Source organism: Lissotriton helveticus, chromosome 1_1 (assembly GCF_964261635.1).
Source record: "Lissotriton helveticus chromosome 1_1, aLisHel1.1, whole genome shotgun sequence".
NCBI classification, from domain to species: Eukaryota; Metazoa; Chordata; class Amphibia; order Caudata; family Salamandridae; genus Lissotriton; species Lissotriton helveticus.
Genome location: NC_136057.1, coordinates 871,976,412 through 872,003,252, shown reverse-complemented (window position 1 = coordinate 872,003,252; position 26,841 = coordinate 871,976,412). Strand labels below are relative to the sequence as shown.

Here is a 26,841-nt window from a genome sequence, read left to right as displayed (position 1 = left end):
CTCTCATTTTCCCGCAAACCTCAAACACTTTCTACTCCATTATTCAAGTTTACCTCGAAATTACTCAGCCCTATATTCCCTCTACTTTATGATACTCCCGACTCCTTTTTGAATTCACCCATATGGCATAATAAAGAATTATTAATACGTAATAGACCTTTTTACTGGAAATCCTGGAGACAACGTGGCATAATCTGGGTCCATCAATTGTTCTCTAATGAAGAATTTCTTTCGTTTTGTACGCTCAAGCAACTTTATAATCTACCTACCTCATTCATCTCCAAATTTCAGGTTCTCCGTAAAGCTGTCCTTGAGGTCTACACATCGCTATCAAATATCACTATTGTCTACCCTACCAATCACATACATAAAGCCCAAGGAATCACAATTATACTTTTTCTTACATTCTGACAATATATTGAGAAAGAAAACAATTAATGTAAAGGTGTGGGAAAAAGATTTTAATACTGATTGCTCTCTTACTTTGTGGAACGATCTATGGATTAATATACGTAAATCCTCCAGATCAGCTAGTTTAATGCAAACATTGTTTTATGTGTATAATAGACTTTTTTATCTCCTCAACTCCTACATAAATGATTACCTAATATTCCGTATACATGCTGGACTTGTACCTCTCCAAATGCAGATCATTTTCACCAGTTTTTTTCATGTACACCAGTATATAATTTTTGGAAACAGGTCTGGCTTCGAATCAACGTAATTTTTGGCACACATCTCCCGTTCTCTACAACACACATCTTTTTAGGACGCCTTTCACCAGAATGGGATAATAATGCAACTAATTTTAAAATAATTGATCTTTTGATAGCATTTGCTTTCCAACAAATAACACAAAATTGGAAGGACTTTACGAAAATCTCCTTCAAGGCCTGGTGGTATGATGTATGCCATAACCATAGACTGGATACCTTCTCCAATTCACCGTCGCCCACTGCTTTCAAAGGACTTCAGTTATGGTTACCAGTTATGACATTTTTCGACACCAGTGCCAAAAAACTTTCATTACTGAAGCCCTCTCAACAAGAAGTACTCAGGCCTCCGTGACTTCTCTAACTTTACTTCTCTTTCTTTTGTAATTAAATTACTATATTTTGCTTGTTTACTTAATACAGATAAAATTGTTCCTTCTTTTTTTTCTATTATTTATGCTGGAATACATATGTATTCCAATGTTTGTTTCTCATTGTTTGTTGCTTAATAGCATTTATTGTATAATGACACATCTATATTCTTAAATAAAATTCTTTTTAAACTGAAAAAAGAACAACATACGGAGCTTGTCAGTTGAAAATAAACCTTTTGAACTTACATAGACTCGGTGGTAATTGGTGTGGACTTACACGAATGAGTGAGCGAAAGGAAGGGTGTGCATGTGCTTTGCTTCTGTGACTGAGAGGTTGGGAGTGTTATGCTCTGGGTATCTTGGGGGGGTTCAGACAGCTAATAGTAATGAGACACTACTATAACTAGTCGGGCAGGAGATTGTGGTGGGTTCTGATTGAGGCGTGAGGAAGGTCAAACCTTCCATCTCAATCGTCCTATTTTCTTGTGCAAAGTTCTGTATGTGTAAAATCCCTACAACTGTAGTAGTATATCCTATCCTATCAAAAATAGTAAAATCTGGTTGGGCATTTTGTTGGTGGGAATTGTCAAAAAGCCTCAAGATTAAGAAAGCCTCAAGTTTAAGAAAACAAGAAGTAGTAGAAGAGGACAACCCAAAGGACTGGACTCAATGGCTAGAGCTAGAGCTACTGGTGAATCTGAGTTTTATTTAAAACCTTTTAAATAAAGAGTGGCCAACTGGGCAAGCTTAGCTACAGACAGACTAATAGTAGTAGTACACAGAGTCATAGCAGAGGCAACTAGAGGCAGGGATAACAGGAATTAGAAACAGTTAGTCTAGATCGAAGGAGAATTGGTAAAAAATAGCATTAGGAACCAGAAACAATAGTTCGGAAAAAATAAGCTGCAGTAAAAGTTAGGGAATAATAATTATTAATATTAAAAACAGAAAGACTTACTGGGGCCACCAGCAGCAGAGCCCTCGATAGAGTAACGGTCCTGGTCCTGTTCCTCCTGTCCCTTGTGTTGTCCAACTGCTCCCGCTGACTCCGACCCCGTCTTCCTGCTCCTAGGTGCTGAACATGAAAGATGTAAGAAAGAAAGAGACGAACATGGATGATTGGTGTGAAACAAACAAAATATTTTTTTAAACGCTCAAAAAAACATTTATGGAAACAAGTCATTGCAATAAAATTGATTCTAAATCTGGGCGACTAGTAGTATTGAAGGATTCTCGCCGCGGTCCGTGTTGTTATTATGTGATATATTTATGAACACTATTCCAGTGTTCCATTTTGATTCCAAAATACGAACTAAACCTAAGTACCACCTCACCTAGCCCACCTATTCCAGACGGGCCAATTGTTCACTAAGTCTGCAAAAACGCAATGGAGGACACATGCATACATTTTTGCATACACCAAATTGTAGATTTGGTTGGTTCCTGCTGATGTTCCGCTTGTGATAAATAATAAGCCTATATCACCACTCAATAAACAAACTACAAAAGGTTCTACTAAGGTCTGGGGTAAGCAGCACTCAGCAATCCGTGATGTGACAGAGGATGCGTCATGCAGACCACTAAAAAACGTACCTACTAATAACAAGTAACTAAACTAAACTTCTCAATCCACCACTATCTCTTCTTAGTGGCAGGTGGACAAAGGTAGGACTAGAGTCTCTCTAGCATTACCTAAGTTCTCTAAAGTAAACTCTTACATAATCATGCCAAGCAAGCACAAAGTTGCAAACAAGTAAGATTAGTATTGCCAAGCACCTGTGTCATAACAATCACAGAAGATTTTTAAACGTAATTTATCTGCAATGTAAGCAGCAGCATTCTTGCTGTTCGGAAAAAAAAATATTTGCAATACATAACACAGAGCAGAAGAACAGACACAAAGTAGTAACAATTAAATAGCTACTCTCAAAGCCCCGGGACCTCCAGCCCTAGCAGGTCCAGCAGGTCCTGCTCCCAGTCCAGGATATCAGACCACAGGTGCGTCAACTGGTTATGGGTGTGCTGGACACCAGAGCAGCCAAACACGCATCTTTGCGCACCGCTGCCGATGCTCCCGGAACACGTACCCGGACCCAGGCCTGACGCCTGCTGCCAGGGTTGAGGGGAGGTGGCGCTGGACAAAAAAAACAAGCACAGCCACCTCCGCCTCACCGAATAAGGCCTGTGCATGCACCCCATGTGGGCGCACTCTTCCACAGGGAAGGCGGTCGTGGCTGTGGCTGCGACTGCGAGCAGCCCTGCCCTTGCCCTTCGCCTTGCCCTCTCCCTTAGCCATGGCTCCAGGACTCTGGGGGGGACGGGGCGGAAAAGAAAAGGGAGGAATTGGAAAAGTAGGTAAAAGAAAAAGCAAGTTATAGCAAAAGAGTAAAAGAGTAGGTGAAAAAGTAACAAAAAGTAGAAAAAACCTCAAAATATAGAATCAGGAAAATAGAGAGATAGATAATAAATAGAAAGATTTTTAAAAAAGTGTACCGAAACAAAGGCTTGCAGAGGTAGAGGGAGGATAGAAAACCAGGCCCAGATCCATAGAATAGAGTGAAAAACAACATTTTGCGACCATGTGGGCAAGTTTGCACGATATTTCACCCCCGAACACGCAAAAAGAATCGTAAACACGTAATACGTGTTCCCGAACTGGAAATACTCATCGCGAACAGGCGGGAGCATGCAATACGTGACACGGAAAAGGAAATTGGCATCGCAAATGGGTGGGACAAGCGAAAACAAGATGGACGCGCCCATTAGTGACCGCATGGGCAATTTGGCGACACATTTCCAACGCGATCACGCAAAAAACTTCACGAACAGGTGGGGCAATCACTTACGCGTCTTCGCAATATTTTGTGGCACTTTTGCAGAGTTTTGCGTACCCTGATTACGCAATTTCCGCCCACCCCTAGCCACCACGGGCCGGGATCCAAGACAAAGCATCAGGCTCGCGCAGCTGACAGAAGCGAGAGGCCAAGAGATTGTCCCTCCTTGCCCACACCACATCCAAGGTGATGATCCACGTTACCTGGGGGGGGGCGTGACCCCACTCTCCTCTCCCACTTCAGCGACTTCAGCCTTGATCCAGAACTCTGTCACGAGGTACGGTGAACTCAGGCTAGCGGCTCAGTTCCTCCAGGGATGCTGGTCCTGGCCGCTGCTGTTTCACACCGAGGGCCCAATGACTTGGCCCTCCTTCCGGTGGTCTTAGTGAACACCAAGACTTGCCCTTAGCACTGTGGAAATTTACTTTGAATTCGGCGCACGCACTACCCAGGCACTCCTCACTAGCGCCTCAAGTTGCACCTCAACACGCACTCTGCGTGTCCGAGACTCGTTTCTTTTCTGGTGCTCACTATGACCCGGCGCTCTTCACATGCACCCTGCGCGTCCAAGTCTCTCCTCTTCTCCCGGTGCACACAATGTCCAGGCGCTCTTCACCAACGCCCTGGCTGCACCACGACATGCACTCTGCGTGTCCGAGTCTCACTTCTTCTCCCGGTGCACACGATGACCAGGCGCTACTCACCAACGCCCTTGCTGCACCACGACACGCACTTAGCACGTCTGAGTCTCACTTCTTTTTTCAGTGCACACAATGACCAGATGCTCCTCACCAATGTCCTGGCTGCACCACGACACAGACTCTGCGTGTCCGAGTCTCACCTCTTCTCTGGTGCACACGATGACCAGGTACTCCTCACCAAAACCTTGTCCATCACCACGACACGCACCCTGCGCATCTGAGACTCACCTTGCTCCTGCATGCCCATGATCGCAAGGCATAAATGCTGAGGGGCTCAAGCTGCAAAAGCACGTGCACAATGTGTTGCTTGGGACTTCTTCTTATTATTAAATTGATTCTTGATATAGGGCATGGCTACCCTTAGGCATCCCAGCGCTGATTGCAAAGGCATTACACAATCCTGTTCTACTGCCGCTTCTGGAAGAGCCATGTTTTTAGTTGTTTCCTGAAAGCGAGGTGCTGTGGTGTGGATCTAAGTTGCAGGGGAAGTGTGTTCCACAGAGTGGCTGCTTTGTACGAAAACACAAGTCCCCCTGTTCTTGCCTCTTAATCTTTGGTACCTTGGCTAGGAACAGATTGGCAAATCTCAGATTGCGCTGAGGGCGATGAAAAGAGACCAGGGTGGAAAAAGTTTTTGGGCCTGTGCCCCAGAGGGTCTTATGTGCAATGCAGAGTGATTTGAAGCTAACATGCTCAGAAATGGGGAGCCAGTGCAGTGATCTCAGTGCTGGCTTGGCTGATTATTTTCTCGGGATGCTGTAAAGTAGTCTAGCTGCGCAGTTCTGTACCACTTGAAGTTTCTTATTACAGCATTAGGGGTGCGCTGATAGAGAGCATTGCAGTAGTCTAATCGGGGGAGTATAAGGGCTTGTACCATCGTTCTACGTGCAGTGTCAGGGAGAAGTGGTAGAATTTTCCTAAGTTGCCTTTGTATGCCAAAGCATGTAGCTGCCACTTGTACCGCTTGGTGCTCCAGTATTAGTGACTTATCCAGCCAGATCCAAGGCTCTTTATCTTTTCCTTGGGTTTGGGGATTGGTCTGAGACATGCTGGCCATCTTAAATTGGTGGGGCCCCTGGCTGTGTTACCGAGGATCATAAGTTCGGTCTCGTCCCCTTTAGGCTTCAGGCAAGACTGATCCATCCAGATAGCCACTTCAGTCAGGCATTCTTCCAGGTCAATTGTGCTGCCATCTGGGTAGTTGAGGGCTACCACCAGTTGGGTGCATTGAATGCCAGGTTAATTTTCTCCTCATAGTATTGTGCCTGAGCTTTATTGATTTCTGTTTGGTATGTTTTTATGGCTTCTTTGTATTTCTGTTTTTTCTATGGGTTACTCTTGTTCAAGCTGTAATGCCTGCATATTGAGTATGAGGTTGTGGGCTTCGCCTTGATTAGTGTCTTCTAGATGAAGGTTTAGAGAGATTCCAGATTTCAGTCCAGCTTTTCGGAGGGACCGGAGCCAGAAGCAGGCACGCAGAGGAGCAGAGCGGGAGCGGGAGCGGAGCGGAGACGCTGAAGAATATCACTCCGTTCGGTAAACGTTCACCCGCTGAATCTCCCGCTGAATTTCCCGCATTGGGGGCCGCACCGGCTCGCCAATTGCCGCGAGCTGCCGTGAGCTACCGTGATCCGCCGTGAGCTGTGCCCCAAAGTTGCAGGAGATACGGCAACGCGGCGGGGGCCGAGATTAGCGCCATCAATGCCATTAACGCAGTCGAGGCTGCATCTGCCGGAGCTAGTGGAAGGCTCATGTCAGCAAGGAGGCGGAGGGTGTAGCAGATGGTGCACAGACATAATATCGACTCCAAAATATCGTCTGGACAGAATATCGAGTTTTAAATATCGTTTGGAGAAAATATCGACTAGACAGAATATCGACAGCCAAAATATCGTTTTTAAGGTAAGTGAAGTAATATCGACTGTAAATAATATAGACAGTGAAAATATCCAAGTATATAATCTAGATAGTAAAAAATATAGTTTTTTAAATAATATTTAATTATTTATAGTGTGTTTATGTTATAATATGTGTGAAAAGTGTCAATTTATTTTATTATTTTTTTTTATTAATTATTTTTTTAATTATTGTGTAATTTAATTCTGTAGCGGGTTGTGGGTTTATAGGGGAATAGGGTGGGAAGTAATTTAATTATAATTAATTAAATATGTAAATTTATTAATTGGTAGTAATAATTAATTAATTGGTAATTAAATAATATATGTTAATTATTTAAAATTTAATTGGTAATTAATTTTATTTAATTGATTAATTGCTAATTATGTCAATTAAAATAATTTATTTTCTCTAGCGGGTTGTGGGTTTATAGGGGAATAGGGTGGGAAGTAATTTAATTATAATTAATTAAATATGTAAATTTATTAATTGGTAGTAATAATTAATTAATTGGTAATTAAATAATATATGTTAATTATTTAAAATTTAATTGGTAATTAATTTTATTTAATTGATTAATTGCTAATTATGTCAATTAAAATAATGTATTTTCTCTAGCGGGTTGTGGGTTTATAGGGGAATAGGGTGGGAAGTAATTTAATTATAATTAATTAAATATGTTAATTTAATAATTGGTAGTAATATTTAATTAATTGTTAATTAAAAAATGTTTGGTAATTAATTAAAATGTAATTGGTAATTAATTTTATTTAATTGATTAATTGCTAATTATGTTAAATGAAAGGGGTATTTTTAGGGTTCAGGGTCAGTTTTTAGTTTTTGGGTAAAGGGGTATTTTTAGGGTTCAGGGTCAGTTTTCAGTTTTTGGGTAAAGGGGTATTTTTAGGGTTCAGGGTCAGTTTTCAGTTTTTGGGTAAAGGGGTATTTTTAGGGTTCAGGGTCAGTTTTTAGTTTTTGGGTAAAGGGGTATTTTTAGGGTTCAGGGACAGTTTTCAGTTTTTGGGTAAAGGGGTATTTTTAGGGTTCAGGGTCAGTTTTCAGTTTTTGGGTAAAGGGGTATTTTTTGGGTTCAGGGTCAGTTTTTAGTTTTTGGGTAAAGGGGTATTTTTAGGGTTCAGGGTCAGTTTTCAGTTTTTGGGTAAAGGGGTATTTTTAGGGTTCAGGGTCAGTTTTCAGTTTTTGGGTAAAGGGGTATTTTTAGGGTTCAGGGTCAGTTTTCAGTTTTTGGGTAAAGGGGTATTTTTAGGGTTCAGGGTCAGTTTTCAGTTTTTGGGTAAAGGGGTATTTTTAGGGTTCAGGGTCAGTTTTCAGTTTTTGGGTAAAGGGCTATTTTTAGGGTTCAGGGTCAGTTTTCAGTTTTTGGGTAAAGGGTTATTTTTAGGGTTCAGGGTCAGTTTTTAGTTTTTGGGTAAAGGGGTATTTTTAGGGTTCAGGGTCAGTTTTGGGTTTTTGGGGTACATATACAATATTGCCTATTATTTAATTAAATGTTGTTACTATATATATATGTTTTAAGAAATATGATTAAAAATATATATATTTTTTTACTTTCATTAAATATTTAATTATTAAAAGTTATTTTAAGTATTGTTAATTATATTTTAGTAATTAATTTTTTATATTAATGTAATTAAACATTGTTTTTAGTAAAGTCGATATTTTTTACAACGATATTTTTGTAAACGATATTTTGTAGTCGATATTTTTGTACTTACCTGTTTGTACATACAAACTCGATATTTTTGTAGTAGATATTTTCACCTCGATATTTTGGGTACTCGATATTGTGGTAGTCGATATTCTTTCAGTGATCCGTAGCAGATCAGAGGAGCGGAGCTGCCGAAGGTCGAGAAGCCGAAAAGCCGCATCTGTTGCCGCCGCCGAGGTAAAGTGAAGGCGGCGGGCAGCGGCAGCGTCAAGCGGCAAGCATTGGCTTCAGCGCAGGGGACCTCTCCCGTATTCCCTGCACCCCCTGTACTTCTGGCAGCCGGCCTTACTGCACCAGCACCGGCATGGGAGGTGGGTGAGCTGGGCGCTTTGGTGTTTTGGTGTTCGGAGCCTGCAACACCGAGGAGCACGCTGGAAAGGGCGGTATGCGTGCACCGTTTTGTATGACGAGACGAGAACTGCGGCGTCACTGCACCGCGAGGGCTACTCCAGTCGAGTGCAGCAAGGGAAGCAAGGTGAGCCAGCCTGTCGCACTGCCTCTTCACCTGGCCACACTACATATATAGTAGCAACCCTCCCCAACCCCTTTTGAGAGCACCGCCCGCCACACAGAAGCATAGCAGCAATTCTCCCCGACAGCGCAATCCTCCCCCCCTTGATTGAAGGGAAACGTGGATGAAATGGAGGGGGCGAAGTGACTAATGGGTTGCGAGCAGCGGGGAGAGCTGTAACAAGGGACATTAACTACAGCTTTTCCCACCCCCCAATCAAGCCCACCATTTAATTCACATCAACATTTTGTATTTTGTATCGACCTTTCTACCACTGCTAGGTCGGTGCCAGTTTAGACTAAGATAATTGGTGATCACTGCGGGGGGAATCTTACCTGACTGCTGAGAGTCCGGATCTTCACGCCGCTACCGCCAGGAGCCACAACAGAGCCCAGGTCTTCACGCCTCCATCGTCAGGAGTCACAAGACGCTAAGTACTCTCTTAAGTGAGTCTCCTTGCTCTACGTGGGAGTGGTGAGGAGTCCAGAGCAGTCCTCTAAAAACTGTATAACACTACAAGGAACAAACTTGGGGAATTGGATTTGGGTGCCGGTGCTGGCGTTGCATGAGCGGTGCGCCGGACACTGGCCCTGAAGTCTAGTTACCCGATCGTGTTTGCTGGAAGTAGGTCTGAGTGGCACTTCTATTGTGGGTCAAAAGCAGGGAATAGAAGGGGAAAAAAATATATAGAGTTCCCGCCCTGCTCGGACCCCTGGACAGCAACACGTCATCTCCAACTGACCTAATACAGCGAATGGCTTATAAGAAGCTCAGATCTAGAACCATCTTTATGAAAAGAATGGGAACGGATGAGGCAATCAGAAAGAGCACCAACAAGGCACTAAGAAATGGAAAGTCAATAGCAACCCCTGGAATTAGAAAGTACTTCGCAAAAGCAAACCCAGACGACCAGGAGCAAATAGTAAAAAATCAGGTAAATTTGGAAACAGTAGGTGTTACTGAGGCTGGAAAAGGCGCAATATACCAAACTCAAGACCAAATCCAAATAATTCCTGAATCAGGGGAAAAAAAATACCTTAATTGACCAGGTGGACTTAAATTCAGATTTAATGGCAACCGGATCAATAGCACTCGATCTTTTCAAAATACAACAGTCTTTCGATTGCAACATCACATGCCCAGATATCAACACCAAGGATGGAACATCTCAAATGGAACTCCAAAGGGGGATCGACAACATACAAAACAGCACTCCACAAAAATCAATGGATATAGAGGGCCATCTCGAAAATTCACCAGATCTCTCTATCTTTAAAACTACCGGCTCAACTAACAATTACACTCCAGTCTCCAAATCATTGTTTATTTTACAAAATATTGTGGAATCAGTTCTAAACTATTTAGGTAACATACTGGAAAACTCTGATCAAACACTTGACGTACAAATTGGAATTTTTGAAATTTCTGGTCGAGGAAAAAAAGAAGAAAGAACAAATCGGGTCATCAAAAACAACAAAAATAACAGGAGCGTGTGGCACATGTCAAGAGGTAATCGGTGATGACTTAAAAACCAAAATGGATATTGTGCCTCCTCCCCTGAAAAAAGAAATTGCAACACAAACCGGGCAGAAATCATCTGGCGAAAGTGTGGGAAAGCAGAGAGACATCATCGCATATTCACTCAGAAAACTGTTTAAAGAGGAAACTAATTTAGAACCATACCAACAATCTGTGATGTACTACCCCATTTTTACAAAAAGCAAAACCAAATTAAACATGACCAGTCCTGTAATACCTGATCCTGAAACAAACGTTGACACCGGTTTAACCAGCGAAGATGTACAGGACTCGGAAAAAACAAAAAAGAAACAACGGCAAAGAAAGGTAAAAAAGAGAAAGGCGATAAGAAGATTCAAGAGGAAGAAGGCTACAAAAATCAAATTTCAGAATACGACTCCCCTACCTAACGCTTTACCAGATCACGAAGGAAGACCAACACTGTCCCCGACACCGAGTATAAAGCACCAGAAGACACTGGTGAAAACCAATAACAAAAATCTATATCAACACTCCACACTAAATCCAAAGGATACTAATTTCATACATGGCCCGGTAAGTCCAACTTTAAGAGGGACACTCATAGGACACCCAGAATCACAGAGAAAAGGATCTCAAGTAGAGGAGATAAGATCCAACTACCTACAAATCACAGAGTTATTCCCTATCGATGAAGCTCCACTCAATCGCAGTCGAATCATTAACCTACTGCAGAAGATCCAGCCGCTACAATTTCTAGCGCGAAATGAGATCAAACTAGTAATGTTTCCGGATTAAGCGAAAACAAAAACTGCAATTGTAGAGTTCTGGTCTCCAGCCTTACCAGGAATTATTCTAAAGGAGAGTGAGACTCTCCACAAATGTGGTTATGACTTGATCCCAGTATTAAAAAATGAAGTTCACAATATGATGTACCCGCTTGAAGCTTCTCAAAAAACGTACCAACTTACAAACAAAAAGATCCATCCCTTAGACCGCCCTGTAGCAAACTTATTTGTCTCAGTAAAGAATGGCGAAAGGGAAATCTGGAGCAAAAGCACCCTCAGCAAGGAAACAACACTGAGGGATCAGTCATAGGATTGGATATCTGAGACCCTGAACAGTAATAAGCAAACTAAGGACACTAACTCTTCTGTTTAGCACAGGCCTAGTGATCTCTTCTTGGAATATAGTGGGAAAAACTAAAGAAAAAATGGCAGAATTAGTAAAAAACTCACCCGCTATTGTGGCCCTACAAGAAACATGGAGTACACAAAATTTCAATCTGGAGAGATATTTCATATATGACATTCCTGCCCTGCGGGTTGAGCGGGGGCATGCGAAGGGCGGGATAGCAATTTTACTAAGCGAAGAGTATAACTGGGCCCAAGAAATAATCCCAACGAAATCTTATAACTACCAATGTATTAAGGTTACGTGCAGGACATACCTCTCAGATTCCCTAAAAAACGTACTAATCTTTAATGTTTATATCCCGCCTGGAGTAAAAATGGATGGAATGATGATAGAGATCCTATATGACATTGAACAAATAATTGAAAGTCATGATTATCCATCGTTTCTCATCATGGGTGACCTTCATGGAAAAGTGTCCAACGAAGAAATATCAAAATGGACTAATTGGTATAAAGACGAGGCGCTGGAAATTTCCATACCGTTATTTCCCAAAGGGAACAAGGCGGAGAAAAGGGGAAAAATATTACTAGCATCACTTCCAATGTTAAATGGGACCATATTAAACGGGAATGTGGAAGGTGACATTCCCGCCTCAAATACGAGACAGGGAAATAACAGCTCCTCACTTTTGGATTATATGATATCCAGTTTCGACCTGTTTGGGTCCGCCTTACAACTTAAAATGAATTTTGTTCATGGTAGCGATCACGCTATCCCACAGTTATGTACAGGATGGAAAATACATCTATGTTCTCCTAGTCAAATTATGTAAAAGCTTAGTACAGTCATGGTAAATCAAAAACAAAGGCGGATTTATTGGAACTCAGTGACACTTAATAAGATAACTAATATAATAGACATTAACCAGCTTCTTCAAACAACACATTCTGTAAACCCAATAACGAATTTTGAAATGATCATAAAAAAACTAACGCAAAAAATTGCAGGAAAACGCGACGCAACCAAGATCTACAAAGATTCAAAACAAAAATCCAAAACTAATTACTGGTACAAAGCTGCTAAATAAATTGATAAGAGCACAATTCTTAGAAGGTTCACCGTCTAGACAAGTAGAAATTAATAAACTAAAGAACCAACGGAGGAGAGAAAAAGAAAAACACAAGAGAATAACCCAAGATAAAAACTGAGTGGATCTGCAGATAGCAGCAAAGCAGAACAACCAACGCGCCTACTGGACCATAATCTCCAAAGAAACGGGCACGAAAAAAACATTACGAACTATTCCGGTGCCCCCAAATGAATGGGAAACGTATCTCGCTAATCTATACAAATTAAACACCACCTCAGAAATGGCCTATATGTTTTTTAGCAATACAGAAACTGAATCCTTAAATAGCGGAACATCTACCCCCTTCTCTATTGAGATACACATAAGAAGGGCGAGATCAACAGGAGCAACTGGCCCTGATCAAATCCCAATCAAGATCCTCCAGACCGATCCTAAAGGATGGAGTAGGATGCTATCCCCCCTCTTCGACTACATTCTTAGCACTGGGGTAATCCCGAAGTCGTGGAAGGGGAGTATCATCATACCTATACATAAAAAGGGATCAAGACTTCAACCTGGTAACTACAGACAAATTGCCCTGTTGGATGCCACAGGAAAGATCTTCATGGCAGAAGTCTTGGATCAACTTAAAAACTGGGCCTTTTCATCTGGACTGATCCCTCGCTATCAAGCAGGTTTTAGATCAAAACACTCAGTTACGAACAATATTGCCATGCTGCAAACTATCCTAGATAAATATGTGTCCATTAAATCTCAGGCTGTCTACGCAGCTTTTATCGATTTTTCGACTGCGTTTGACAGAGTGGACAGGAGAATACTCTGGGAAAAACTTAGTAAAATGGGTATCCCTAATCAGTTACTACGAATATTAATATCACTGCATACAGACACCTGGTGCCAGGTTCAAATGGGGAGAGAAAAGGGCTTAACTAGCCCTATCCCAACCACTAATGGCCTCAAACAGGGATGTCTTCTCGCTGCTCTACTATTTTCACTTTATCTCAGCGACATGCCTCAATGTGTCCAGCAAGTACGCAATTTACCACCAAAAGTAGCCTCTCACAACATACATACGCTGTTATACGCAGACGATATTGTGATGTATTCTTATAGGTTCTGTATCGATCCCCCTATTCCTGACCCTGTTCTGCTTAACAAGTTAACTAGCAGCCATCCCATGATGCAGAAACCGTTATCTGATTAAGCCACACTACGGCACAGGAACGTGTTATCTGATTAGGTCATAACGCTTGCCATCTAATTAGACAAGCGATATTCCTCCAGCCCCTGATAAGGCATACGGAGTTCTCAAAACAAATCAAACCTATGACAACCTGGGAAAAACCCTGCGGCCATTGTTTTGATTTCATCGAGAACTTCAGCAAAAGAATCTGCTAACGACCAAGTCGTATGACATCCTTATTGACGTATCTATGTCCATCCTTACGTCAATCTCGGCACCTTACAGGTATAAATATTACCGGTATTGCCTTAAGCAAACACACGCGGTGGTGACGAGATCGGAGCAGCCAGACTTGCCGAAGCCCAGAGCAGAGCAGACCCCGCTGGCGCAGCCCCGCCTTCCTGACGCGCTGAGAACGAGACGCTGCTTTCTCCTGCCGAGAAATCCAGCTCCGGCGCTTCCGGGTAGCCCTCGCAGGCAGCCTGGAATATCGAGACCAGAGACGAGAGATACCATCCCTCATTCATCCTAGATTCAAGGTACAGAACTGAATAACCCCTTGCAGAGAATTCTTGAGTCAGTCACTTGGCAAAACAAACTTAACTTAAACTGCTACTTTCTATTCCCGCCCACGTATTAGGCTTAGGTCAGGTACACCGGGGTAGGCGTAGTTAGAAACACCAGTTGAGTACGATTAGTCAAATGTATATGTGTATGTATCTATTTTATCCATTTTAAACCACCTTATGGCTTAGAAACCATATAAATGTTTTTACAGTATTATTTTATACTTCTGCTTTTATTGTATGCACTTTACTTAACCATAAGTATTGCGATAATATCGATCCATTTCTCTTGTATGAGAAAAGAGACTGATCAATAAATAACATCTTTTATTGAACACGCCCGTCTCTTCCTTTTCTCTACAATCTGGTGAGACTAAGAATGCACGTACTGACTGAGTAAAATAAGTTGTCTTTTGTTTTCACACGACTCTAGAGATACACTCTTGATTAGAGGAGAGCAAAGTTGTCATGTTCTATGGTTGTCAGAAACTAAATCCCTTCTTGTCTATCCAGGGAGGTTCAACTCCTCCTTGCCTATTCGAGAAAGTTTCTAGTGAACTCTGAGCTAGCTGGCAAACCCAAAACTTTAGGTCTAATATCGACAATAGAAGACCTAGTTAACGTCTGGTCTAGGCCTATACTATTGAAGGTATTATTCCAATGCGCAGAGCCTATTGGGATAATCGGAACTACACTACATGGCGCCCAAACGTTTGGAAAGGCGATAAAACTAACGCAAGACATTAGAGTAACTCAGTCGTGCTTTTTCACTCAGACCCCTTTTTTCCCATAATACTCCAAAGACGTCTGGAGTGGGTGAAAGGTCATATCCGCCAAACCTCGCAGGAAGAAACTCCTATGTATGGTTCTTGGTTTAAGTCAACGTTGAAGGATACACTGTTCCAAAATATTGTGCATCTAATCTTTGTTTCCAAAGAAACCTGATCTGCAAACAAACAAAATAACCTTCCTGACAGTAGAATGTCAGACACTGAAGAAGAAAGAGAGATAGCTAGAGTAGCAGCTGAACTCGTAGCAGCTGATAATACTATGCAAGAAGCAGACCCGGATTTAATACACATCCCGGTCAACATAAGAAAATCTATAACTTTAAAACTTATAGAAAATGGACTGACACCTAGAGGTGGCACAGTCATATTCGTAATAGAGGCACACGAATATCAGCAGACAGAGGTATTCTATTCATGGATAAACTTTCCAGCAGCAAACGCTGTAACAAAGTACTTCCACCATTACAAAACAGAGGAACCTCCTGAAGAATACACTCCTTTCGAGGAGGTGGAAGTACCACTTAAATTTCAAGAGCACCTGCTCTTGTTTAATGGCGCCCTAAAACACAACAATCACATCACCAGGCTCGGTCCATTAGGTAGACCAGGAGCAACGTGGCCGGTCCTAGCCGGATAAACACCACATCCAGACATCGAAAGAATGTCTGCAGCAGATCTTCTAATACAACTAAAACAATTAATAAAAGTACATAGACAATTAGTCCAATATGTAATGCGGACTTCAACAATCCAACCAGCAATTAAAATTCCACAGCTGACCCCTCATCAGGGGAACACAAATAAAATTACACCACAGAACATACAGTCCTGCCTAGGTAAAGTACCAGCTAAAAGGGAACAAATACCATTCTGGTTAGCACAAAAAATCACCCAAATAGAGGCGGTGTTTCCAGACACCACCCCTGTGGATAAACACAGGATTCTGACTATCTGTCTTCCAATGGGAATCGCACCACACGTGGAGGACTGTGACACTTGGGGTACAGTCTTTGCTTCCATTTACACAAAAACGCATGGTGTACCATCCATCTCGGTAATACCAGATGTGCTAAAACAAATTCAAGACGAATACGGTCCAGAACCCGCTTTAACTCTTGGTATGAAATTACTGAAAGACTTCAAGCAGATCTCGGCTATATTACTAGCCAATATAAAGGGAGAAGCAGCAAACGTGGCGCTCCGCCAAAGGTTAAAAGAAACAGATATAGCAGACCAACCAGCTGAAATTGCCAGAATAATAGAAAAATCCTATGAGGAACTAGGTAGAGATAGTTTAGGTGGAATACCAGTAAAACCCCAACTGATTGAAAGTCCTGAAAAAATATTTATTAAAAATAATCTAAACAGTCAAAAGAAGAACTGGGATGGAAACAAACAATCCTATCCAAAAGAAAAGAAATTCCAGTCCAGAGGAAGGTCTCCTCGGCGGAGAGAAAAATCTCCGGACCAAGGACCTAGGTCTCCCCAAAGTGAGCCCTCTGTGAAAAAATACAACCTTAGAAATAGGGATAATATAAAGAAACCGGATAGATATCAAGATTTTGATACACGTCCCTCTCAATCTTTTCAGACTTCCTCGCAGAAATCGGAAAAAAGAGGACGATCGGAACCCAGGGAAGGGCACGTCAAGTCCAAAGAGAAGGAACCTGCTCATCCAAATAAGAAATTACAATTTCCAAAAAAAGAAGGTAGCCAGTATTAAAGTAGTTAACAATGCCGAGAATACTGAGGACACAACTGAAAAACGGAGAATGGGCTCAGACAATGCTAGACAGCGCAGCAGAAGTGAGCATAGCTCGCAAAGTCCTTATGAATCATCTGGAGACAGTGGACACGAATGAATATCTTCAAGTGGAAACTGCAGACACCAGAGTTAGCAAACCTCACAAAATATATGAAATAACTTTACGTATAGAAGGGGATAAGACTAGAAAAATAAGGGGACTATTTTGGGATAATCTCTCCAAGGGCTATGACATCCTTCTAGCTGAAAAAGACTGGCCACCAGAGTTTGTCAGGGACTGCCCTCATGGCAAAGAAATAATAATGCCTGCCTTCTCAAATCATATCCCAATACATAAAAAATACACACTTGCTAGAAAGTGGGCAGTAGCTCAAGCTCCTGCTTTATATAAAAATCACGTAGGATGGGATGAGGACTCTCCTCCTCACAAAATCCAGTTAAAATCACAACCTACTGCACAAAGACAGTACCCAATTAAGCAAGAAGCTAAAAAACAGGTAAAAGAAATCCTAGATCAACTAGAATACCAGGGGGTGATTGAAACTTGCACCTCACAAATGAACAACCCTTTGTTTCCTGTTTCCAATCCAGACAATTCATATCGTCTAGTTTTGGATTACAGACACCTTAACTCATGTTGCAAAACTTTTGCAGTGCAAAACTCGCATAGTGCAGCACTAATGAATAACATAGTGCGCAAAAAATACAAAACAACATTAGACATCTCTAATGGATTCTTTTGTCAAAATATAGCACCAGAGAGCAGATATTTGTCTGCGTTCTCAATAAATGGCGCTCAAAAACAATTTTGTCGGTTACCCCAAGGGTTCAAGAACAGCCCAGGATTATTCTCAGCGAGAGTAACAGAGTTACTACAAACATATGATGACGAAGCATTATCTTATGTCGACGACATATACCTAACAGATGATGACTTGGATACTCACTTGAAGAGAGTGAACACCATAATACTTGGGTTCGCAGCAGAGGGTTACAAATTCAACTTTAAAAAATCTAGAATTACCCATCTAACAGTCCTGTTCTTAGGATATGAGTTATCAAGTGAAGGCAAAAGCCTGGCTGACAATTTCCTAGAGAAATGTGCCGTACTCCAAGCACCTAGAACACTAAAAAACCTACAGTCAATTCTAGGCTTCCTAAATTTCGGAAGAACATACATTGCAAATTACGCAGAAAGGGTCAAACCCCTTTATGATCTAATAAAACCAGATTTTAAAAGAACCAGTTGGACTCAAACACACACAGAAATTTTGGGATCCTTACAAACAGACATGTTAATTAAAACAAAATTAGAAACACGTGATAACACACGCAATCTTGTGATTCGAGTCATCCCAGGAAGATGCGGATTCACATACCTGACCTCTAACGAGGGAGAAAAGGTACCAATTGCATTCAAATCACACTTGTACACAGAAGCTGAAAAGAAATTCAGCATTAAAGAAAACATTGTTCATGCAGTTCAAACCGCAATAGCTAGAGAAAAAGATAAAGCTGACGGTAGACACACCACAGTCAGAACAGCAGAATCAGCCTTTGAGGCATTACCAACAACTGCATTGAATCCGAAATGGATACAATGGGTGAATTCAATTACAACGGACAAAGTAAAATACTACTTTGATCCAGAATTAAAAGAATTGAAAAATCTAGAATATGAAAGAACATTCCCTCTGCCAATCGACATTCTGCCCTTACGACAGTACGCTTGTGTAATCTATACAGACGGACATGCTCAACCCTCAGTTTGGGGAGAACAAGCATACAACCCCACGTGTGAGATTACAAAAGAAGTGTGGCGCGGAGGTAAACTAAGACCTCTATTAACAAAAACACACTCAGTAGAAACTAATTCAGAACAACAGACTGAAATAATAGCATTGAAAATGGCGCTAGATAATGCAGATCGCGAATTCCCGACACTTATAGTGTCCGATTCGTATTACTGCGTCAAATCATATAACAGCGATTTGCAGAAATGGATTCAAAACGGTTACAAAGATGACACAGGTGCAACAATAAAGCAAAAACTGCTTTGGGAACAAATAGTTCTTTTACAAAAAGAACTACCAAAGACTCACGTGATACACTCACTGAGTCATCAACGTGATGGCGTTCACGTTGCAGGGATTTCATTGGCTGAGACAGCCACAGCGGTAGCAACTAAATCGGCTTCCGTAGCTAGAAAAAAGCGTACATTGAAATACATTGACGGTGAAACTATGCTGGCGGTAAAAACTTAATCAAAAGGCGACTGCTCAGCGCTACCCGATCAACTATCCACTCAATTATACATACATAATCGATGCAAACTCCGTCCCTTTTGCTCGAATCCCTGGAGTGGGGGATAGAGTAATTCCAAACATGGACAGGAGAACTTTGTTAATTGCAGACGCACATATGGGCGAGGGTCTCAGACACCTCAAACTAAAAGATTCTCTGGAAGAATTACAATCAGTGTACTGGTGGCCAGGCATGAGCCTGCAACATCACATTTTTGTAAAAAAATGCCCGGACTGCAACAGAGATCGCAGTGGCGAGAGAAACGGTATACTACCGTGGCGTTTTACTCCAGAAAGGATCAGCAGTAAAAAGCAGAGCGTCCGATTAACATATACAGGCTAGTTTCCACTTATAATGTAGATCCCCAGCACTCGGCTGACATCTGGACTGTTATACAAAGATTTGCGAGTCTAAATGGCATATACGCTAGGAGCATGCTACGTTTGACCAATGTTTTCACTTTAGCCCTCAAGCCTGTGGGGAAATATGGCTAAATGAGCATAGCACAGCGGGATTCTTCTCACTTCCTTCCTGAGGGATACGGGATGGTGTAAAGAAAAAACCAAGGCATAAAGCTATCTATAACGGAAAGGGTATTAGGTTCGGGAGCTGGGTGGGTCAAACATCTAATAAGTGTCCAACGTAGTCTAAATAACCTGCCAAGAAATTCTCTGAAGGGATTCAGTCCGTACGAATTATTGTTTGGAACTAGGATGTTAGTCTTAGATCTTGACAGTCAGACTTCAGTGGTAAAGAAAAAAAGCTTTGATATCAAAGATCGTTTGGCTATTTTGCAGGACTTAAACAAAACAAGAAAAGACCTGAGCAACATAAAGTTGAAACAGCAGCCAACAACCACTGAAGAACCACCACCTGTCCCAGCAAGACCTGTCTGGATTCCAAAAGTCGGGGATCTAGTCAGAGAAAAGATCGCGGTAAAGAAGGAATTTGGGCCTTCTTACAGAAAAGCAGTTCCTGTCTTGTCTATTAACGGGACAAGATCAGTTGTACTACCGCCGCTTGCTGGTAAAAAGGAGAACCGAGTTGTATCCATCGACCTGGTAAAACCACAATCATGTGGCCGATAACAAACAGTAGGCCAAGTGGACTCCCGATAAGTAGTAGAACACCAAGATTTGCTACCAATACAGAGGTCCAAACTAAGAGGCTAATCACTTTCCTAAACGCCTACAGAAGAACAACAAAGACTATGCAACAATGCATTGGAACTTAAACCTCTGAAAACCCAAATAAAAACATTTAGTAGAGACACACCAACCTACAATGAAGTAACAAACGCATATGCAAGAAACAGTAATCCTGAAGCAATTGGAACAATTGACAGAACTGCATCCGGCTACTTCATAAACTTCGATGATTCCTCTGAAGACCTAAGTGAATCAAAAACACAGCCATCAACAAAAACCTTTAAAGATAAAGCTAAAGAACTTTTGAAACAGCTGAAACAAACATATCTGATTTCTCCATGGATTGAATTTTGGGTGGGCTTTGGTGCATTTATCCTCATACTTTGGCTCATCATGGTACTAACTTTGGGACGCTTCATTGAGGGAAAATATGCTAAAATGGACACAGCAAGTCAGAAAATCAACTTGATCCTCAAACCACACACATCTTCACATGTCGAGAAAAGAGAACTTTCTTCAGTCAACTTCACAGCCAATCCTATACCGGGTGGGACAATACTGACTACGAAATTTATGGTCCGGTTGAGATCCTGAAATATCCACACCAAATTAAGATCTCGTTGAGTGACTTTGTAAAAACAAGCTCATTTGCTGATGATTGGGACTTTGAAAGTATAAATAATATGATGTCTGACTTAGTGATGTCTGCTAAATTTACCAAACATGATTATTTGCAGGGTTCGACTAATTATGATAGTATGTACTGTTACAACCACTATGGTAACCATTTTCTACATAAATCTGCACAACCTAGAAATGTTTTCAATTATAATCAATGGGAACATTGTGCAACCCCTCCAAAAGGAAGCTCAAGAACCTTTTACGACAAATATTCATACTTTTCAGGGTTTAACACAAGTAATGCTGAAACATTTTATTTCAAATTGTCAAATAAGACAGGGTCAAAGACCATGCTAACAAACACGAAATTGATATATTCAGACTCATTTTTTGAACAAATGAATACTTTTGTTTTTGATTATTGGGACAAAAATGTTGAAGTTAAAAGTGTTTGGGGTACAAAAGAATGGCAAGTACAAGGTATAGAATCATTGTTTAGAGCCTGCATGATCCCAGAACAAATTATATTTTTAAATGACACTGTTCAACAAACCACCTGTCTTGGCTTAGCCAAAATTAAAGACTTAAATAAACCGTCTATTCCAAAGCCAACAATGGACAGCAATAGCTCTACAGATGAAGAGATAGACGTAAACTATGTATTATACCAAAACAGAACACATCCTGATTGGAAACAATGGTTGATCTGGCCCACAGATACTAATAACTGTCAAGATAGATTCCTGAACAAAACACAGGGGTTCACATTGACCAGGCCAGACCCTAGATATTCCCAAAGACAACACCCAGGGATAATAACCACCTACAGTGTGGGCAAATTATGCCTTCAATGGCTACAAACTTCCACACTGACAGAAATTAAGCAACACCTAACTTTACTTACTGATGGTGCTGACTTGCGTGATTTTATTATGGGACCGCGCAAACAGCGTCAAAAACGCTTCATAGCAGCCTCTGTATACGCAGCTTACAACGAGGCCTGGAAGGTAACTCAAATTGAAACAGCAGAAAGTATACGGGAAATTGACCGTATTAATTTGGAAAAATCACTTTCTGTAGTGGACAATGGGTTAATGACTCTGTCCTCCAGAATTTTTTCTTTGGACAGCATTGTGTCTTCAGCAATCGACATAATATCGCAAGACTTACTGTTGTTACAACACGGTCAGTCTCAATTGCGTTCTATTGTACAGCTTGGCTGGACGTTACAAAATCTGCGTTCAGGCTATGTGCCTTGGCGTTTAATCAACACAACGTCACTATTCAATATCTTTAACCTTACTGATAAACAAATCAGTATGGCACAAAAGGGTGCTGATTATACAATCCTGAGCATTGAGAAACTCGAGAGATTACCAGTGACAATGTCAGAACGACCTGTCAGTGAATGGATAATACATGGGATAATTAATATTCCAATATCAACCTTCAGGTTTCAATACTGCCAAAAATATATACAGGCTGGCATGTACGAAAAATTGGGAAAAGGGTACATTAAGACAACATGGAACTTGCCCTATTCACATGCATGTGTCAATAATAAAGGACAGAAAGTGTTTCTTAGTGGCAATAATTGTGCAATGTCACTAAGCGGTACACTTCTGTGTAATGGAATTAGTTTGCATGGAGCCTGTGAAGGGAACTCAAATAACCTTTCATGTCACCAGCTAGGCACACCTGCAACGGAGATAGAACCATTCCTTAAAAGACTCTATAACGGGAGTTACATTCTAATTGTGGATCGCAGATGTTGTAGTCTTATGCCCGGGACTCCTTATCTCGTAACTACGACTGCGAAGGTCATGTGCTGTGGATACTCATTGTTCCCCAGCTCCTTTCCAGACAGGGAGGCAAGGGCATGGCCTAACTTAAAAATTACTTCTATTCGAATAGATACTTTAAGCAGAATGAAAACAGTGCTTCTTCAGACGCCGACCAGGCTCACGTCATCAAAAGAAACGTATGATCTCCTAGTCGCAAGGACGACTGCAGAGATTCACTCATTGTTATCAACTAATTCCCCCATACATTTCGCGGAAATCCTGAATGAAATCTTAAATATTTCTGATACCAGTGGAGTCTCAAAAGTATTTAAGACAGTATTTTCAATGGCATTAACACCATTCAAAGCCATACTGGGTATTTTTCCAGACTTCGTCCATTCGATTTTTGGCGGACTTCCCCTCATTTTGGGACTAATTGCAGGAATCCTATTTTTGGTCCTAATATTTCGTTATGGCAGACCATGTCACAGACAAAACACCTGCGACAAGGGAAGAAACAATCCGAGCCATTGGATACCGGGACCGGATATCAAAAATCCTGGGACTATCCCGGCTTAGAGACCTGAACATGACTTGGTTTCTTTCATTTCGACCAATGTGGCATCGATGTGTTTTACCTGTATTAAGGTGCTTGCTGTGCGGAGAAGAATGCGTGTTGGACACCTGTCTGACGCTACAATCAGATGCGCCAATGGATGCAGAAACATTGTTGAGTCCAATAACGGCTCATGCTTTGTGCTGCCCTCAACGGCTGCCAATCCTGATGACGGCATTCGTGGAAACTTCACCACTACGATTAAGGGGTAGTGGAGTTCAAGATGAAAGCAGCATCGATCAGGTACGACCTTCTGTCAGCAATACTAATCAAAACGTCAATGGAGACAATCATGCGCACGAATGCATGGTTACATCTTTTTCCGAGTTAGTGGAACTCTCCCAGGAAGCTGTTGACAGCTTTTTCGACAGTCTAAATGATATGATGTTCTCACCAGAGCAGAAATAGAGACTTTTGAGCAAGCTAGCACACGGCGTTCCAAACACCCTGAATTTGGCCTTCAACTTTAATGATAAAATTACATGAACAATTTTCCCTCCAGTTCACGGACAGCGATTTTTTCAGCAGCCCCAAAATAATTTTACGATTTTTCGGGACACTTATCTTCTGCTTAAAGTAAAAACTATTCTTAGAGAACTAAAATTTCCTATTTTTAGAAACTTTATAGACATTAGCTGCCCGCTGGTATGTTCATAATTATTTTTATTCTGTGATGAAATGGTCTCGAACCTTTTTTCTTCTGTATTAAGAGCCATTTCATGTGTAAATTCTCATATACCATTTAGAAATAATGTATACATATGCGTGATTACTTTAGCATTATTCTACAGCTTGAGTGCATATAGTACATGTGAATAATATTTCCGTATATTACATTATTCGAAATGCATTATATGTATTTTGGGGTGGTAAGGTATACACGATACTCTACAGTATGTTTTACTATGCCTAGATTCGTAAACATGGCCATAGTTAGCGTGGAGTGGGTGTGATGTATTCTTATAGGTTCTGTATCGATCCCCCTATTCCTGACCCTGTTTGGTTAACAAGTTAACTAGCAGCCATCCCATGATGCAGAAACCATTATCTGATTAAGCCACACTACGGCACAGGAACGTGTTATCTGATTAGGTCATAACGCTTGCCATCTAATTAGACAAGCGATATTCCTCCAGCCCCTGATAAGGCATACGGAGTTCTCAAAACAAATCAAACCTATGACAACCTGGGAAAAACCCTGCGGCCATTGTTTTGATTTCATCGAGAACTTCAGCAAAAGAATGTGCTAACGACCAAGTCGTATGACATCCTTATTGACATATAATATTATTATTATTATTGTGGAAGTGTCAGGTGTTGAACCCTTTCCCTGGACCGACCACTTCCTGGTGGCATTCTCCATACAGAGTAGTAACTCCAACAAAACCAGCCAGCTACCCTCTAACTATCTTAGGAGGAAGTGGGCTAAATTCTCGGTGGCAGCTTTTAACCAAGCCCTAACTAGGGATGGTCTGCCAGGGGGCGAGGACATAGAAACAGCTGTCCTCAATCTGAATCAGCGCATTACGGCAGCGCTTGACCAGACAGCCCCACTCTGCCGCGCTACTACTACAGGCGCCCGGAAAGATCGCTCAGCTCCTTGGTTTAGTGCTGAGCTGAGACTGACAAAGGCAGACTGTAGGCGGGCAGAAAAAGTCTGGAGGGTGTCCTATGACAACCAGGCCAGGGATCTATTTCTGGAAAAAAGGCGCATTCACCATAGGCTGATAAAAAAGTCTAAGGCAGCCTACTTTGCTGAACAAATTCAGGGGGCGGAGAACTCTGCCAAGGAACTTTTTGGCATCTATAAATCCTTGACGTCGGTGAATGCATCTACAGAGCCGGAGAGCTGCTCTACGGAGTCTTGTGACCGAATTGCAGATTACTTCTCCGCCAAAGTAGAGAAGATTTATTCTACCTTCCCTATTCGGCCTATAGGGCTGGACCTAGAGGAAGCAATGGGGCACATAGAGACGGCAGGGCATATTATACGCTTCTGCACCCCTCCTTCTGAGGAACTATTAGTGGTGTGCCGCTCTGTAAAAACAGGGTCCCCGTGGGATCCGGTGTCGCCAAAACGCTTGGCAGATAGTCTGGTAGTCTTGGAGCCTTATATAAGGCATATCCTCAACGTATCTTTCGGGTCAGGGAAGCTGCCGGTCGGATGGAAACAGGCGGTGGTGCTCCCGCTCAGGAAGAAACCCCATTTAGGCTTCGAGGTACTAGAAAATCTGAGGCCCATCTCCCTCCTGCCTTTTCTGTCAAAAGTGGCGGAAAAGGTGGTTAATACCCAAATTATGAAGCACGTAGAGGAAAGGGGACTGCTCCATGCGACGCAGTTTGGTTTCAGGCCACGTCATTCCACCGAGTCCGCCCTCCTCATGGCGACGGAACATCTGAGAGAGGGCGTGGATGCAGGCCAAACTATGGCTCTGATCTTGTTGGACCTCAGCGCGGCGTTCGACACTGTAGCACACAACATCTTGCTACAGTGTCTGAACAGAGGTGGCATCTCTGGCACCGCGCTGAGATGGATCCAAGACTTCCTCAATGAGAGAAGTTTTCAAGTCAGGCAGGGAGACTGCTATTCTAGGGGGGTGCCTCTGGGCCAAGGCGTGCCGCAGGGCTCGTCCTTGAGCCCTACCCTCTTCAATTTGTATGTCGCGCCTGTTGCATCGATCGTGGAGAGTCATGGCCTCCAACTGGTCTCCTATGCCGACGACACGCAGCTGGTGATCTCCCTGTCGCAGGCGCCCTGTCTTGCTGCCGATGGCTTCCGTTCGTGTATGAAAGATCTTGCCGAATGGATGGCCAACAATTGCTTGAAGCTGAACGGCAGCAAGACGGAGGTGCTGGTGGTAGGGAAAGCCCAGTCTGCCTGGTCGCCGGCATGGTGGCCCTCCTGCCTTGGCCCCACCCCTACTCCGTGCCTAGAGGCGCGCAATTTGGGGGTGTGGTTTGACGTAGGGCTCACTTTTGGCCCCCAGATTAATCGGGTGGTGGGAGTCTGTTTCGGGATTCTGAAGAAGCTGAGAAAGGTCCTGGACTTACTCCCGCTGGAAGCACGTCAAACCCTGGTTCATGCCCTGGTAACAGCTAGGGCGGACTATGGGAACCTGTTGTACCTGGGGGCGCCAGGAAAAAGCATGGCCCGGCTACAAGTGCTGCAGAATGCGGCTGCACGTCTGATACTCAGACTGCCAAAAAGGGCGCCTTCTAAGGCGGCCCTCCAGCAGCTACACTGGCTCCCCGTAAGGAGAAGAGTGGAGTATAAAGCCCTTTGTACCTGTCATCGTATTTTGAATGGCAGGGCACCCGCCCCCCTGACGAATTTGATCAAAGCATACATACCAACACGGGCGCTTAGATCAACAGGGGGTGGTTTATTGAGGACCCCAAGAATCAAGAAGGCCCGCATGGGAGGCAGGTCTTTCAGATATTTAGCGGCAACTTACTGGAACAAACTGCCAACGGACCTGCGTCTGGAACTAGATGAGGCCAGATTCCGGGCAAAATTAAAAACTTATCTTTATAGCAAATAATGGCCCGTGATGTTTTTGTGCTCCCTGTCATCTGCCTAC

At 42.3% G+C, this 26,841-nt stretch overlaps 1 long non-coding RNA gene across 1 annotated transcript in view; it reads right to left on the bottom strand.

The window, feature by feature from the left end:
- Nucleotides 1-26,841, bottom strand: part of LOC144771099 (uncharacterized) — a 169,993-nt gene that overhangs the window by 131,323 nt on the left and 11,829 nt on the right. The window contains exon 2 of the long non-coding RNA XR_013599106.1: nt 2,046-2,162. This is a non-coding gene — a long non-coding RNA (uncharacterized LOC144771099). The remainder of the gene's footprint in view (nt 1-2,045; nt 2,163-26,841) is intronic.